The 15022-nt window shown below is 38.4% G+C and overlaps 1 protein-coding gene across 1 annotated transcript in view; it reads left to right on the top strand.

Moving 5' to 3' along the window:
- Nucleotides 1-15022, top strand: part of KIAA1211L (KIAA1211 like) — a 162167-nt gene that overhangs the window by 25030 nt on the left and 122115 nt on the right. The window lies entirely within an intron of this gene.

The following is a 15022-nucleotide window of genomic DNA, read 5'->3' as shown; positions in this document are numbered from 1 at the left end:
ATAGCTAGGAGCCTTCTGCATTGATTGAGTCATGAATATAGACTACAGCAGGAAAAATTGCTCAGAAGAGGCAAATCTTAGAAATATTGGAAAGAAGATGACAGATGGTATATAGAAGATGACGAGAAGCAAGCTTCCTTTTTCTTTTTCCCTTTTTGTATTTTATGAACAAAGATGATAGAATCACATAATCTAGAGCTGAAAGGAACTCTATAGATCATCTAGTTTAACATTCTTATTTTAGAGATAAGGAAACTGATTACTGAAGTGGTGAGGTGAATTATCCAGTGTTGCAAAGGCAGAGAACTAGGATTTGAACCCAGGTTTTCAGACTTCAAATTCAGTGTTCTTTCTATTTCATCATTTTGCTTCATGTTTCCTCATTTGAGATCCCTAGTTTGAGGACGGCTAGGTAGGAGGCAATGAAGTTACATAACAGATTGTGACTTTAACAAATGAAAGTAATTTTAGGGCATGTTAACTAGGTGAAGAAACTCAAATGCTAAATTACATTAATAATGATCTTTAAGGCATTTTTCACTGAAAGCTTTTCCAGCTATTTCTTTCTTCCAGCAATTAATTTTTTTCTATCTAATTGAAATACTTAAAAGTTGACTCTCTGACCCTCCTCCAGTTAGCTAACACATTGCCTAGAATATATTAAACTCTTCTCCCTGCTTTCTCTTTTTACCTTCCTTCTCATACTGAAAGCATTGCTGCTCTTTAAGGTCTCTCCAGAAAAGCCCATCCTCTGTCTCTAACTTGTGCCGCTTTGAATATTACTTGAAATAACTCTATTGTTAAATTTTCATACTACCTCAGTACTGAAAAGACACATAATTTTTGATTCATGCCTTAGTAAACAGTTTCATGAAGTGCTATGGCCAAAATATAAATAAATTCATTGCCTGGAAGCTAACTTTCTAATGGTGACCTTTTCCATACTTAGCCAGGATGGTCCCTGGATAATAGGCAAACAACCCATAATTAAGCCCATACTGAAATTTTTTCAGCTTGGTAAAGCATGACAGAGCTTTCACTTTCCTGGAATAGGCTTCAAGAACCCAAGGTAACCTCCATGTCATTATGAAGCGGAGGACATAGGACATTAGTAGAGGTAACCTTTCATGTCTCAGAAAAAAATCACATCTTCAAGTATTTTAAGTACCAATCTACTTTTCCAGGCTTATGATACATTATTCTTTTTGATGTACTCCATCGTCCAGCCAACTTAGCCTTCTTATTGTTCCTAGAGACAACATTCCATCTCTCATCTCTATGCGTTTGCGCAAGCTATCCCTCCATGCTTGGAATATACTTCCTCCTCACCTCCAACTCTTGGCTTCTTTTGCAACTTAACTCAAGCACCATTTCCAGACCTTTCATGAAACACCCAGGAAAGCAATTTCTTACTATGCCCAAAGAGCATAAAGTTATGCAATACCCTTTGACCTAGTGATACCACTACTAGGCCTTTACCCCAAGGAGATAAAAGGAAGAGGAAAAGGACTGATTTCTACAAAATATTTGAGCAACTCTTTTCATAGTAGCAAAAACCCAGAGACTAGGTGTATGCTCATTAGTTGGAGAATGACTGGACATGTTATGGTATATGAATATAATGGAATATTATTGTGCCGTGAGAAGTAGTACAAGGGATGATTTCTGATAAACTGGTCTATCAAGGGTCAAACTAATAACCTTCCATTCAATAAATTCAATTTTTTTTTTCAATTCTCATCATCGTTGACCTCTCTGGTTTTTGACATAGTTAACCACAGTTTTCCCTTGACTTCATAATAACCACATCCTTCTTTTCCTCTGTCTACCATTCTAACCATTGCTTCTCTAGCTTAATTATTGACTCCTGAGATAGATGGCATGTTTTAGCTAAACTTTTATCTCCCCAGCATCTAGTACATTGCTCTGCACACAGTAGGCCCATATAATTAATTCATTAATGAATGAATAAATATTATGTTTTTAATTAATTTTTAAACATGATAACCATTTATGATACATACAACCCTTTACAGTGGGTCTGGCATTCTGTGACCTGGTATAACTCTATTTTTAGTGTCTTCATTTTTTTAAGTTTGCTGCCAGAATAGTCTTTTTTTTTTTAATGCAGATTTGGATTTATCACCCAAAACTGAAAGCCTAGAAAGGCAAATATTTTGCCTAATATTCATACCCTCCTCAATCTGGCACCACTCTATTTTTCTAGCTTTACGTCATTACTCTTCTCTCTGTACTCTGAAGTCTAGCTATACTGGTTTCCTCTCCCCACCTTCTACCCCACAACATACCCTGTGTTTTCCCCTTTCTCTAGCTCTGCTCATGTTGTTTCCTCTTCCTGAACTATCCTTACTCCCCATCTTTGCCTCTTGACTTCAATTCAATAAACATTTCAGTTCAACAAACATTAAGCTCCCACTGTGTGCAAAGGCAATGTGCTTAGGCACTGCAGATACAGAAGAAAAAATGAAATAGTACTTGCTTTCAAAGAACTTACATTCCATTAGGGGAGAGAGAAGCTTAATTCTACCTACACTTTAAAACAACTCAAATGCCACCTTTGCTAAGAAGCTTCCCTCTTCAGACTTCAGGTAGTCTTTACTTTCGTACCTCTTTTTGTGCCTTTCCTATATGATTGTGTATTATGGTTACCTGTTTGTGTCATCCCTCTATAAGACCAAAAGCTCTATTAGGCCCTGGGTATGTTTTAGCTCAGCTTTTATCTTCCCAGCATGTAGTACATTGCTCTGCACACAGTAGGCACATACAATGTTTGTCACATTAATGGATGAATAAATATTAGGTTTTTAATTAATTCATAAAACATGATAACCATTTATGATACATACAACCCCTAAACCATGAGTCTGGCATTCTGTCACTTGATATATAAACTCTATTTTTACAGTGTCTATTTTTTTTAATTTGTTTTTCTAAAAATTTAGAAAAAGTGATTGTGACAGCATATAATACTAAAACATAAGGCCTCCTTATTCATAATTCATAATTAAAAATAACCTAGGAACAACTAGGAACTGCTCCATCTCTTCTAGATTAGTTTTGGCTTGTGTTTTTGCTGTAAAATTTGCTTTAATGTTTATAATCTCATTGGAAATTTTGGTCTTGGCATAATACTAGATTAACGGAAAGCTCAGGACTTGAGTTCTGATCCTGGCCCTGCCTCAAACTGTTTGTCTGTGGGTAAGTCACAGAAGGGGCTAGATGAGGGGGCTAGACAACACGATCTCCCTTCCAGCTCTAGCTCCATGATCTTAAACATTGTCTCATGAAGAAGTGTCTTGTTCAACTTGTCCCTAGAGGACAAAGTTACTAACAAGGGTAGAAGTTTCAGGTTTGATGTAAAGAAAAACTTCCTGACAAAGAACTATTGAAAAGTAGAATGAAATTCATTAGGAGGTAGTCACTGGAGGTCTTCAAATAGAAGCTTAAGGCTGGGATGTTCCTAGGAGGATTCCTCTTCAGGCATGGGGATGAACTAAGTGAGTAATTGTGGTATAGTGGAAAAAGGCCTGACTTTTTTTTTTTTAATTTTTTTTTTAGGCGATGGGCATTAAGTGACTTGGCCAGAGTCACACAGCTAGTAAGTGTCAAGTGTTTGGTCTGAGGCTTGAACTCAGGTCCTCCTGACTTCAGGGCCAGTACTCTATCCACTGCGCCACCTAGCTGCCCCAAAAAGCCTGACTCTTGAGTCATAGGTTGTTGTTCAGACATTTCAGTTGTGTCTTACTCTTCATGACCCAACTTGAGGTTTTCTTGGCAAAGATACCAGAGTGGTTTGCTGTTTCTTTTTCCAGCTCATTTTACAGATGAAGAAACTGAGGCAAACAGGATTAAGTGACTAGCCCAGGGTCCCACAACTAGTAGGTGTCTGAGGCTGGATTTGAACTCAGAAAGATGAGTTTTCCTGACTCGAGGCCCAGCATTTTACCTACTGTGCTACCTAGGTCATATAAATACTACCTCTGATGCTTACTATCTATGTTATATCAGTCAAGTCACTTAACTTCCATGGGCCTCATTTGGCAAAATGAGGGGATTGGATTAGGTCAGAGATTTTTAACCTGGAGTCCATGAACATAAACTTTATCTCGGTCTCTGTTATATATAGATAAATATGTGTGTATATATACACATACAAACACATATACATACATGTACACGCATGTACATATATACATACACATATACATGCACATATACACACGCATGTGTGTGTGTGTGTGTGTGTGTGTGTGTGTGTGTGTGTGTGTGTGTGGACTCCTTAACATTCCCTGATTTCCACATTAAAAACCCCTGGTTTATGCAAAGAAAGGTATTCAGTGTTTCCAAACATCTGAAATTTCAGTGGCACTGCGACATTTTTTCACCTGATTCAGAGAGCCACCTCTCCCAGCTTTAGCCTAGACAGTTTCATGGTTTGCTGTGGCCAAAATAATAATCTGTCACCTGGCAGGCTAGTCTTCTGGTGATGAGCTTCTCTCTGCACTTAGGCATGTTGGTCTTTGTGTGACAGGAGCAAGCTGCCCCTGAGCCTGTAGGAGAAGGCTTTTATGCTTGGCAGAGAAGCCTCTCCAGTTCTGCTGTCTCTGCCATCTCTTCTACTTACTTCCTTTGCTTCCGTTGACTTCTTCAGAAAAGTGAAGACACAAACAGGATGATTTCATTAATGACTTGTTAAATTCCACTTGTTAATCCACTTAAAATAGCACAAACTATATATAGCAAATTTTGTAATAAAAACAGCAATTTTGTTACTTCATTGTTGCATTAAATATATGCTTAAAATAACAAATTATGTGTGACAGACCGCATAACAAAAGGTAGCAATTTTGTTACAACCTTGTTCAATTTAATATATACTTTTAAAAAGCCAACTATATAACAAAAGTTGATAATTTCACATATAGTCCTTTTTTAGCATTTTATATTGAAATGTTTGTATTTGCTGAGGATTAAGTTCATAATAATAAAGAAAAAAATCTGATTTCTAAGATATAGAGGGAATTGAAAGAAATATATTAGACCAAGACCTATTCTCCAGTAGATAGGTGGTCAAAGGAAGTAAGCAGTTTTCAAAACAATAATTATAAACCATTAACTACAATATAAAAATATGTTCCAAGTACCCATTAGAAGAAATGCAAATTAAAGCAACTTTGAGGTTTCACCTCACATCCTGCCATGCTAAAGTGCTGCCTCCTATGGGAAGCCTATTCTGATGCCTCATCCACTACACATATTGTAGGTGTCTTTCCCTAAGTAAATACTTTGTGCTTAATTTTCGGTACTGCCTGTTGTTTCTCTTAATAGATAGTACACTTCTTTTTTTTTCTTTTTTTTAAATTAATTTATTTTGATTTATCAACAATCACTTCCACATGCTTTTGAGTTTTAAATTTCCACCCCCTCCCCAAGATAGTGCTCAATCTGATATAGGCTATACATATACATTCCTGTTAAACATATTTTCACATTAGTGAAATTTTAAGTAAGAATTAGAACGAATAGGAGGAACCACCAGAAAGAGTAAACAAAACTCAACAGAAGAGAATTCAGATTCCATAGTTCTTTCTTTGGATGTGGATAGAATTTTCCATCACGAGGCCTTTGGAGATGTCTTAGATTCTTGTATTGCTGGGAAGGGTTAAGTTTATCAATATTAGTCATAGTAGAAAGTACACTTCTAGAACAGGCACGGTTTCCTTTTTGTCTTTATATCTTAAGCACCTAGCTTTATATTTTTGGACTCAAAAGATTGTGCAGATGGGCTAATGTGCCTCTGGTCTAATTAACATATCTTCAAGTCTTTTGTTAGTCAGGACCACACCTCTGCTTTGCCCATATTTAGTCCCATTAGGCAACATCTCTGAAGACCTGCTAGTTAACTTGTCTGTATAAATCAAAGGTACCCAATCATCAATTCTAGCTGAATTAGAACAATTGAATTCCATGCACTTCTTTCCTACCATAGGTGTGGCTGATGTGCTCCTATAAGGTCAGCATTTACCAAGAGCCTTTTTTTTTTTTTGAGACTGAGGGAAAATGCCCATTTCTTTCCATTTACCTTTTCATCTCCCATAATTCCCTCTTTCCTTTCCCCCTGGCTTTGGCCACGTCATACAAATTATCCTTCGAGGTTCAAAGAACATTTTATAAACACCAGAGAGGAAGAGGCAAAGCTGATACCTCTTCCCAGCATTTCTGCTACATCTCTGATCCACCTTAAATTTATTTATAACGCATTTACCGTGTTGTAGATTAAACAGTCACTATAATGAAAAAGGCACTGGACTGAATCAGAAAACCTAGGATTCCAATAATGGTTCTTCCACTAACATCATTTATGACCTTTGCCAAATAATTTCATCTCTCTGAGCTTTAGTTTCTGCTACATATGGGGTAGTGGGGGAGGAAGGTTAATTACTTGAAGAAAAAAAGCTAACTGCATGGATAATTAAGGACAGATTAAGAAAACTTTGAAGAACCATCTTACCCCCACAAAACTGACAAAGATAATTTAAATTCACAAAATTCCATGCTAACAGGATTATGGAGAACCAGTTATATCCATTCACTGCTGATGGAACAATAAATTAAGAGTATGTTTTTGAAGAATAGACTTAAAATACACAGCAGAAGTAAGAAAAAAAATTAATAATAAGTATCTGTGCTGATTAACCTACTTGCAAGTCAAGATATTTTCATTCATTGCATTTGTATCCGCATCACCTAGAGGAGTGACTGACACAGTCAGCATTACTGTCATTTACTATCAATTACAGGCAATTACTTTGTCAGTAGTTGACATAAAGTCAATGAATAAATACTTATTGATTGAGTCATAATTTCCTTACTTGCTATATCATAAGCATAAGCCACTTTCCAAACTTTCCTAATCCTTTCTTTATGTAACCTTTCCTTTGTTTTCTTGTGAGATAAAACAGAAGCAACCATCCATCACTTGTTTCTAAGATACAACTTAGGAAGAATGGAGGCTGAAGTTGGATGCCACTTATTTTTTTGAAGCCTAAAATTATCCCACCTTATGTTAGTGTGCTAATAATACCTCATATTTATTTGGTGTGTCCCAAAAGTCTTAGTGCAGCAATTAACACATCAAACTACACGAAGATTTTTGGAACACTCTGAACAGTGTTTTAAGATTCACAAAGAAAGTGCTTTCTTTTACTGGAACAGAATGTAAAGGGATTTCTTTTCTCATTCTTCTCCCATATTCTTTGATCTGCAAGTCACTATAAGGGACTGGGTTAAGTGCTAGGGATGAAGGATGAATAGATAGGGGTCAGGATAATTATATTGGGGATGGAGGGTTAGCTCTTGTCCAAAGCATCTTTATTCCCTTTTAGCCTCCTTTCTTCTTTTAAACTCTTGGAGGGCTGGGAGTGTCTTGTTTTTCTGTTTGTCTCCCCAGTACTTAGCAGAGTTGTTTGCGCAGAGTGAATACTCAGTAAATGCTTATGAAATCAGTATTGCTTACTTCTTAACCCCGTGCTTGCAGATGTAGTTGTACCATGTCCCCTCTGTTCATTATTCCTTTCTTTAGGTCACTTAGCCAGCTCCTACAGAGGATGGCAGAGGCATCAGCAAAGGAAGCATGAGAGGAGAAGAATGACCCATAGGCTACAAAGTGCTGGGCATGTCATTTATGCCACTGACACCATACATTCAGAACCTCTTCTGTCAGTACGTGGATTTTCATCTGTCAACTCTAGTTTTCTGTTCTCTGGTTCTCTGTTATCAGACACCAGCCCAATTTCGACTGTAACTCCCTCCACCAATCCAGTATTTCTTCACTATAATTCATAGGCTCATAGAATTTCAAGCTGGGAGGTACCTTTAAGATCATCTAATTCAGGATTCTTATTTTTTAGATGAAAAGATGAGGCCCAAGAAAGTTAAATGTTATCTGAGATCATCCATGTAGATGGTAAGAATATAGTCAGAATTTAAACCCAATTTCTAACTCTTATTCCAGTATTCTTTCTTATAGTAGGATAACGTGCTGATTTCCATTTCTTGCCTTTTAGATCACCCCCATTGAACCTACCCTGGTTAGGTTTCCTATTGGACAGATTTCGCCGTATGGTGCAAAACTCCAAAAATACATTGTACCTACCTGATAGAGCCTGCAGGGTTCTGCTTATAGCAATCAACAAAGTCTTACCTGCTCCCAATGATTACAATCTCTGTAATTCCCTTTATGAGACTAGCCCTAATAAAAAAAATCAGGAAATCTCCATAGGGATCCACAGCCAGTTGGAAGTTTCTCTGGTTATATCCCACATATTGAGGTGGTCTCTTCTTTGGATTATCAGAGGCAGTATGATATAGATGAAAGAGCACTAGGCTTAGATTCTAAAGTCCTCTTTGACACTTAACCAGCTGTGTAACTGTGGTCAATTCATTTAATCCCTCTGTGTCTGTTCCCTAATCTAGAGGGTTGAGCCAGAACAGTGTTCACAAGTACTGTAGGAAAAATTACCCAGTCCCTTAGTATATACAGCTTCCACATAGCAGGATTTAGGGGTGCAGTGTCCCCACGATCTGGAAAATCCACGTGAAATTTTTTGGCCCTTCGTGCCAGAGAAGTCTGATTTTTTTTCTTTTTCTTTTATGGGATGTTTATAGTACCTTACTATAAAATTTGGATTAAGTTTTTGGTCATAGGCTACATGCAGGTCAGCTTTAAGTAAAAATATTCTCTCTGTGTCATCTGCTGGCCTTCACATGTTGTCTGTAGCTTCCTCAAAACTCCCCCGAAATCCCCATTTTATTTCTCATGCAAAACCAGGATGGGGAAAGTCACTATGTGGAAGGAATAACTGTACACGAGATCACCTTATGGTTGCTGTAAGTGCCCTTATGCCAGATTCTGTGCTCTGGTACGACAACTGATCAAAGCCATGCCCCACTTTTTTCGTTTTCTTGGAACAGTAGATCACACAGAATGAGCAGGCATGAATGGATTCTGGTCAGCTTTGTAGATTTCATTACATTCTCTTTTCCTCCAGACTCCACTTCTAAACATCGCTGTTACTGTCAAGAGCACCACCATCAAGGTTTTCCACCTGGATATCATCTTTGACTCTACTCTCTCTCTCAGCACACTTATACAATCAGTAGCCAAAACTGTCATTTCTTTTTGTTGTTGTTTTTCAGTTGTTTCAGTTGTGTCTCACTCTTCGTGACCCTATTTGGGTTTTTCTGGGCAAAAGTACTGGAATGGTTTGCCATTTCCTTCTCCAGCTCATTTTACAGGTGAGGAAACCGAGGCAAACAAGATTAAGTGATTTGCCTAGGGTCACATAGCTAGCAAGTTTCTGAGGCTGGATTTGAATTCCACTCTTTCTGACCCAGACCCAGTGCTCAATCCACTGTGCCACTTAGCTGCGTCAGTTCTGCTACTTACTATGTGGCCTCTGAATCCCTCATCTGTAAAATAAGTTTGATGATACTTGGTCATGGGGTAAGGGGGAAGGGAATTTCCCCAATGGTACCTATGCAGCTGCTGCTGTTGGTGCCCAGTTTTTGTTTTCGTTCAGTCATTCAGTCATGTCCAACTCTTCATGACCCCATGGGCTATATAGCATACCAGACCCTTCTATCCTCCACCATCTCTTGAAGTCTGTCCAAGTTCATGTTCATTGTTTCCATGTCACTATCTATCCATCTCATCCTCTGCCATCCCCTTCTCCTTTTGCTTCAATCTTTCTCAACATCAGGGGCTTTCCCAATGAGTCCTTGTCTCCTATAATGAATGGTTAGATTATAACTACCTTGAGGGGTTTATGCCTGGATCAGAAGGAAGATGGATGGAAGTTTACATAGCTGGAGGGAAGGGGTAGAGTGAGTTCAGGAAGGAGGATGAGGTTAGCTGTGGTTGTATTGGAGATAAGCTCCATGGCCGGCTATCACTGTACGTAGCACAATATCTACTTCATAGGATTTTGAGGAAAGCTCTTGTGTAAATTATAAAGCATTATACACACGTAAATGGTTTTGGTCATTATAAAGGAAGAGAGCCCCTGCTGGATGATTTAGGACATTGCTCCTTCAGCATTCAGATCTTTTAGACCAGACCCAAGCCATTGCAACTTTTTAGACAGAACTGAAGTGTTGACAAAGGGAGGGTTCCTATATAAATCACCCTAATAATACTTTCTCAGTAGGTCTCTTCTAATGAATTCTTCCAAACTCAACTCAGATGTCACCGCCTCCTAGCGTTCCTTGATCCACCCAGTTATTAGAGTCTCTTCAATTATTCGTATTTGCATGCATGCCATGTGCCGTAAGGAGAATGCAAACTCCTTAAAGGCAGTGGCTGTTTTGTTTTTGTCTTGGAATCCCCCAGAACCCAGCACAGTACCTAACCTATACATATACATACATGCATATATATCTATATCTATATCTATATATATGTGTGTATGTGTGTGTATGTATGTATATACACACACACATGCTTAATATATATTTGTTGGATTGAATTTAATAATCTCCCCCCTCCTTTTTTCACTGTCTGAACTGGGGGATCCAGAGGCCAGCAATTTTAGATTGAAGGAGGAGCTCCTGAAACCATTACTTCTATTATCCAATGTGGGACTGTTTCTCATGTCTTTCCAGTGGCAAATTTTTCATGACAGTACTAGAGCCACCATCTAGGACAACTGAGTCCCTCTCTGTAAACAGTTTTCATTGAGTTCTCTGCCCACCTACTGAAATAGTAATAACAAATTTTATAAAGTACTTTAATGTTTATAAAGCAGGAGGGAAAGATAGAAGGGAGAGAAGGCAATTTTACTGATTAAAAAAATAATATTTAATCTTTAAAATGTTTTTCTAATGCACTTTTCTCATAACAGTCCCATAGGCTCTCAGGATTCAGAACTGCAAGGAAGCTCAGAGGTCATCTTGTACAACTTCAGCATTTTGTAGGTAAAGAAATGGAAGGAGACAGTGTGATCCCTTGGAAAGAACAATGGATTTTTAATCTGAAGCAACTTTTCAACTTCGTAATTGTGTGACTTTCAACAGGACACCTAACATTTCTCAGCTTGGGTTTCCTTGTCTGTAAAATTAAGGGATTGGGCTTCATGGCATCTTGGTTCCTTCCAGGTCTAGATCTGGGAGACTCGGAGAAAAGACAGTAACTTGCTTACAGTCACTTAAAAAAATAAGTAGTACAAGCAAGTGACCTATGAGGTAAGCAGGTATTATTAGCTCCATTTTACAGATGAAGGAACTGAAGGTCAGAGAGGCGTCTTTCTGTTGGTCACACTGCTAATTAGCATTAGAACAAGGATTTGAACCCATATCTCCTAATTCTTCCTAGTTCAGTCCTCTGTTCATTATACCACAGCTGCCTCTTGAAAAAAAGAAAAAGAGAGACAGAAAACATCATGTTGCTAGGAGATGGAGAAGCTTACTACACCTGCTTGCTGAACTAATTGCTTCTTTGCCTTCCACAAAGCTGGGAAACTCCTAGAATGTAGTCAGACTTTTTGTGGAAGTCTGGTCTGACTGTTACTAGTGAGTTGGTAATGCATCACATAGCTACACCACCTTCTAATCCAGAGTTGGGAGATTTGTTTCACTTTTCTGGTGTGAGTCAGAGACAATAAAATCCTTTCCTAAAGGTAATTAATAGACTATAAAAAAGAGGGAACATACCTGGATGAAAGAGGATAAGGTCCAAGGCATCAGATGAGGTATTTCCCCTCAAGTACTCTTCTCTAGAGTCATACGCAGGCATTCACTTTATTTTGTAAATATTTCCCTAAACTCACTTTTTTACCTCCATACCATTGCTGACACAATTCCCTATGGATGGAATACCTTCCTCTGACCTTTTTTCTGCCTTTAAAAATTTACTCATCTTTCAAGACCCAGCTCAAAACACTACTACTATTGGTTCCGGCCAGAAATTTTGAGGGTCTTCCCCTCCCAGATTGATTCTTTTGTGAAGGCAAACTAGACTATCTTCTGCCTCATTTCTTACCTAACCTGTTGTGAAGGCAAACTAGACTATCTTCTGCCTCATTTCTTACCTAGCCTGAAATCACTGAATGGGTGTTGCCTCAGTCAAACTGGGATCTGGGAAAGACCTTAGCTTAAAAAGACAGGGTCTCCCACTGCATCCAGGACCATTGCCAGATGGTCCTCATCTATGTCTTTTTTTTTTTTTGAGGTTGAAATACATTGGATTTATTTTTTTCTAAAGTTTATACATAATATATATTTTAAATCTTTCACTCGTATGCATGATTTCTATTACATAAAAATCATTTGAATGCAATAAACTTCTTCGTTGTAAAGCGACAAATTATCCGCAACCTGTAAAAACACAGAGCAACAGTTCTAAACATAAACATTTACACAGTAGAGAAATCTGACCTATGTCTTGCCACTGGACTCAGATAACTGGAGGAGAGAGTGAGGCTAATGACTTTGCACAGCTGTGCCTCACTTAAATCCAATTTACTTGCAAGTCAAGACATCACCTTCCTGATGTCATTGGTCTTCAAGAACAAAGGACGAATAACAACAACAACAACAAAACATGACTTCTGCCATGAATCTTTTTTGATTGTCTTTCCTACTCCTAGTCAGAAAATAACATTCCATCCTTTACACACAGAACTTTGTACCTCTACTATATACAATATTCTAGTTTATATCATTGTTCTCTCTTCCTCTCTACAATCCAAAAGAGCAGGGACCATATAGTTTTCATATTTGGATTTTTCCTATCCTTAGTTCTCTGTGCTAAGAAACACTAATCAAGTGTTGAATGAATTGCTTTGTACACGATCAACATTTTGTTCACTTAATGTGCAGAAATACAAAAAGAGATCATAGGATCATGGATTTAGAGCTTGAGGGGATTCAGAGATCACTTAGTCCAATCTCCTCATTTTATAGATGAGGAAAGAAGCTGAGAAAGGGTAAGTAACCTGCCAAAGGTTACAGAAGTAGTAAGTACTCCGATTCACTGTACCACACTGCCTTCCCATCTGTTACACCTCCAGCATGGCCAGACTTTTGCTCATAGCTCTTCCAACCCAAGCCTCTCCCTGTATTCAATCCTCAATGCTCTCCCTGCTTCTTGATGATGGAGCAAGCACAAAGGCTCTGTGGTTCCCTGTCGGTCACTAGAAAGTGTCCCTCCTCCCCTCTTAGGCAGAGAGCTGACCTTGGACTGAGTTCCTCCTTCTGAATTTTACTCAGCTTCTTCTTTATCTCCCCAGTTGTCAATATAAATCTTTAATTTTCCAGCTTGTGAGCTACCTCTTTCCCCAGTAACTTAGCAACCCTCCTTCTCCTCCTGACCAGAGCCTCCTTTGTAATCCTAGGTATGTTAAGTTGTTCTGTAACTGGTACTGCCTCACCCAAGGTGGGGGAGGCAGGAACTTCCTTAGAGGAAGCGGCTCTAAGGGTAGCTCTAGAGCCTGGCACTGCCAAGTTCGTTGCCTGGGGGCAGTGACATCAAAGTAATGCCAAGAAAGCAAAAGGGGTGGAAAATGAGGTGGAATATTGCACTGTTTTTAAATTTAGATTGGTGCTGTAGGGGACAGGTCTCCCTACCCTGTCTGAACTTCCATGGCTAGTTTTCTAATGAGATAATGAGATCAAATGAGGTAATATTTGTAAAACACTTAGCACAATACCTGGCACATAGTAGGTTTGAATAAATAAATAAACATTTACACAGTAGAGAAATATGACCTGTCTTGCCACTGGACTCAGATGACTTTGGAGGAGAGAGTGAGGCTAATGACTTTGCACAGCTGTGCCTCACTTAAATCCAATTTACTTGCAAGTCAAGGCATCACCGTCCTGATGTCATTGGTCTTCTTCAAGAACAAAGGACCAATAACAACAACAACAACAACAACAACAAAATATCATCCTCCCTCCCCTACTACACAGACAAATGACCTCCATGATTTTGACTCATGCTGATTCTGGGTATAGTTATACATGTACATTTGTACAACAAACTGTTTTGTTATAGAGCGTGACATTTAAAAAGCTAAAGAAACATAATTTCTGGGTAATTTAATAATTTTATTAATAATGCCAGCATTTTAACAAAAGGATGGTCATTTGGCTGTCTCTCTCTTAGACAAAAGATAATCATGGTGGCCAGCTCACTGCATATTTGCCTATTGGAAGAGGGGTGTTCCCAAGTGGCAATCAATTCTGATTGGTTAACAATTAATAAAAGAATGAATATTACAATGAGGGGCTGAACCTATTCAAATGAACTTTGATTGTGTCATTTGCTTTTAAGTTACCCCCAGCCTTGGGTAATCTATTCAAAGAATTTATTCCTATCCAGATCTGAGTAGAGCACAATGGCTTCCCCACCTGGGTGAGGTCTGAGCAAGATTGTTAAAGTTAGGGAGAGAATGGGGAGAAAATTTGAAACTCAAAATCTCATGGAAGTGAATGTTGAAAACTAAAAACAAACAAATAAATGAGTCCAATCTCATTATCAGTAATGCCCTTCAAGAGACTGAACTTTTGAGATCAGGACTATAGAAAAAAGGAGGAACCTCTGGATCTTCCCGATTCATTGGTTATTAATAAGTATGTCTCTTGGGGCAGCTAGGTGATGCAGTGGATAGAGCACTGGCACTGCAGTCAGGAGGACCTGAGTTCAAATGTGACCTCAGACACATAATACTTCCTAGCTATGTGACTCTGGACGAGTCACTTAACCCCAATTGCCTCACTAAAAAAAAAAAAAAAAAAAAAAAAAGTCTCTCAGGAGACACCTGTGATGAGACAGCTTCTAGGGAATTGGAATAATATGGCAGAATTTAAGTGTCCTGGTCATGATTTAGGGTGTTGGGTGTCCCAATAGGGGCTTACTGCTAGCAGAATTATAAGCTACTTAGGTCTGGCTTATTTGTGTATTTATAGCCCCAGTGATTAATAAATGTTGACTTCCGTTACA

This window comes from Vombatus ursinus, unplaced genomic scaffold (genome assembly GCF_900497805.2).
Source record: "Vombatus ursinus unplaced genomic scaffold, bare-nosed wombat genome assembly UNPS02011591.1, whole genome shotgun sequence".
NCBI classification, from domain to species: domain Eukaryota; kingdom Metazoa; phylum Chordata; class Mammalia; order Diprotodontia; family Vombatidae; genus Vombatus; species Vombatus ursinus.
This window is presented reverse-complemented; position numbering and strand designations above follow the sequence as displayed.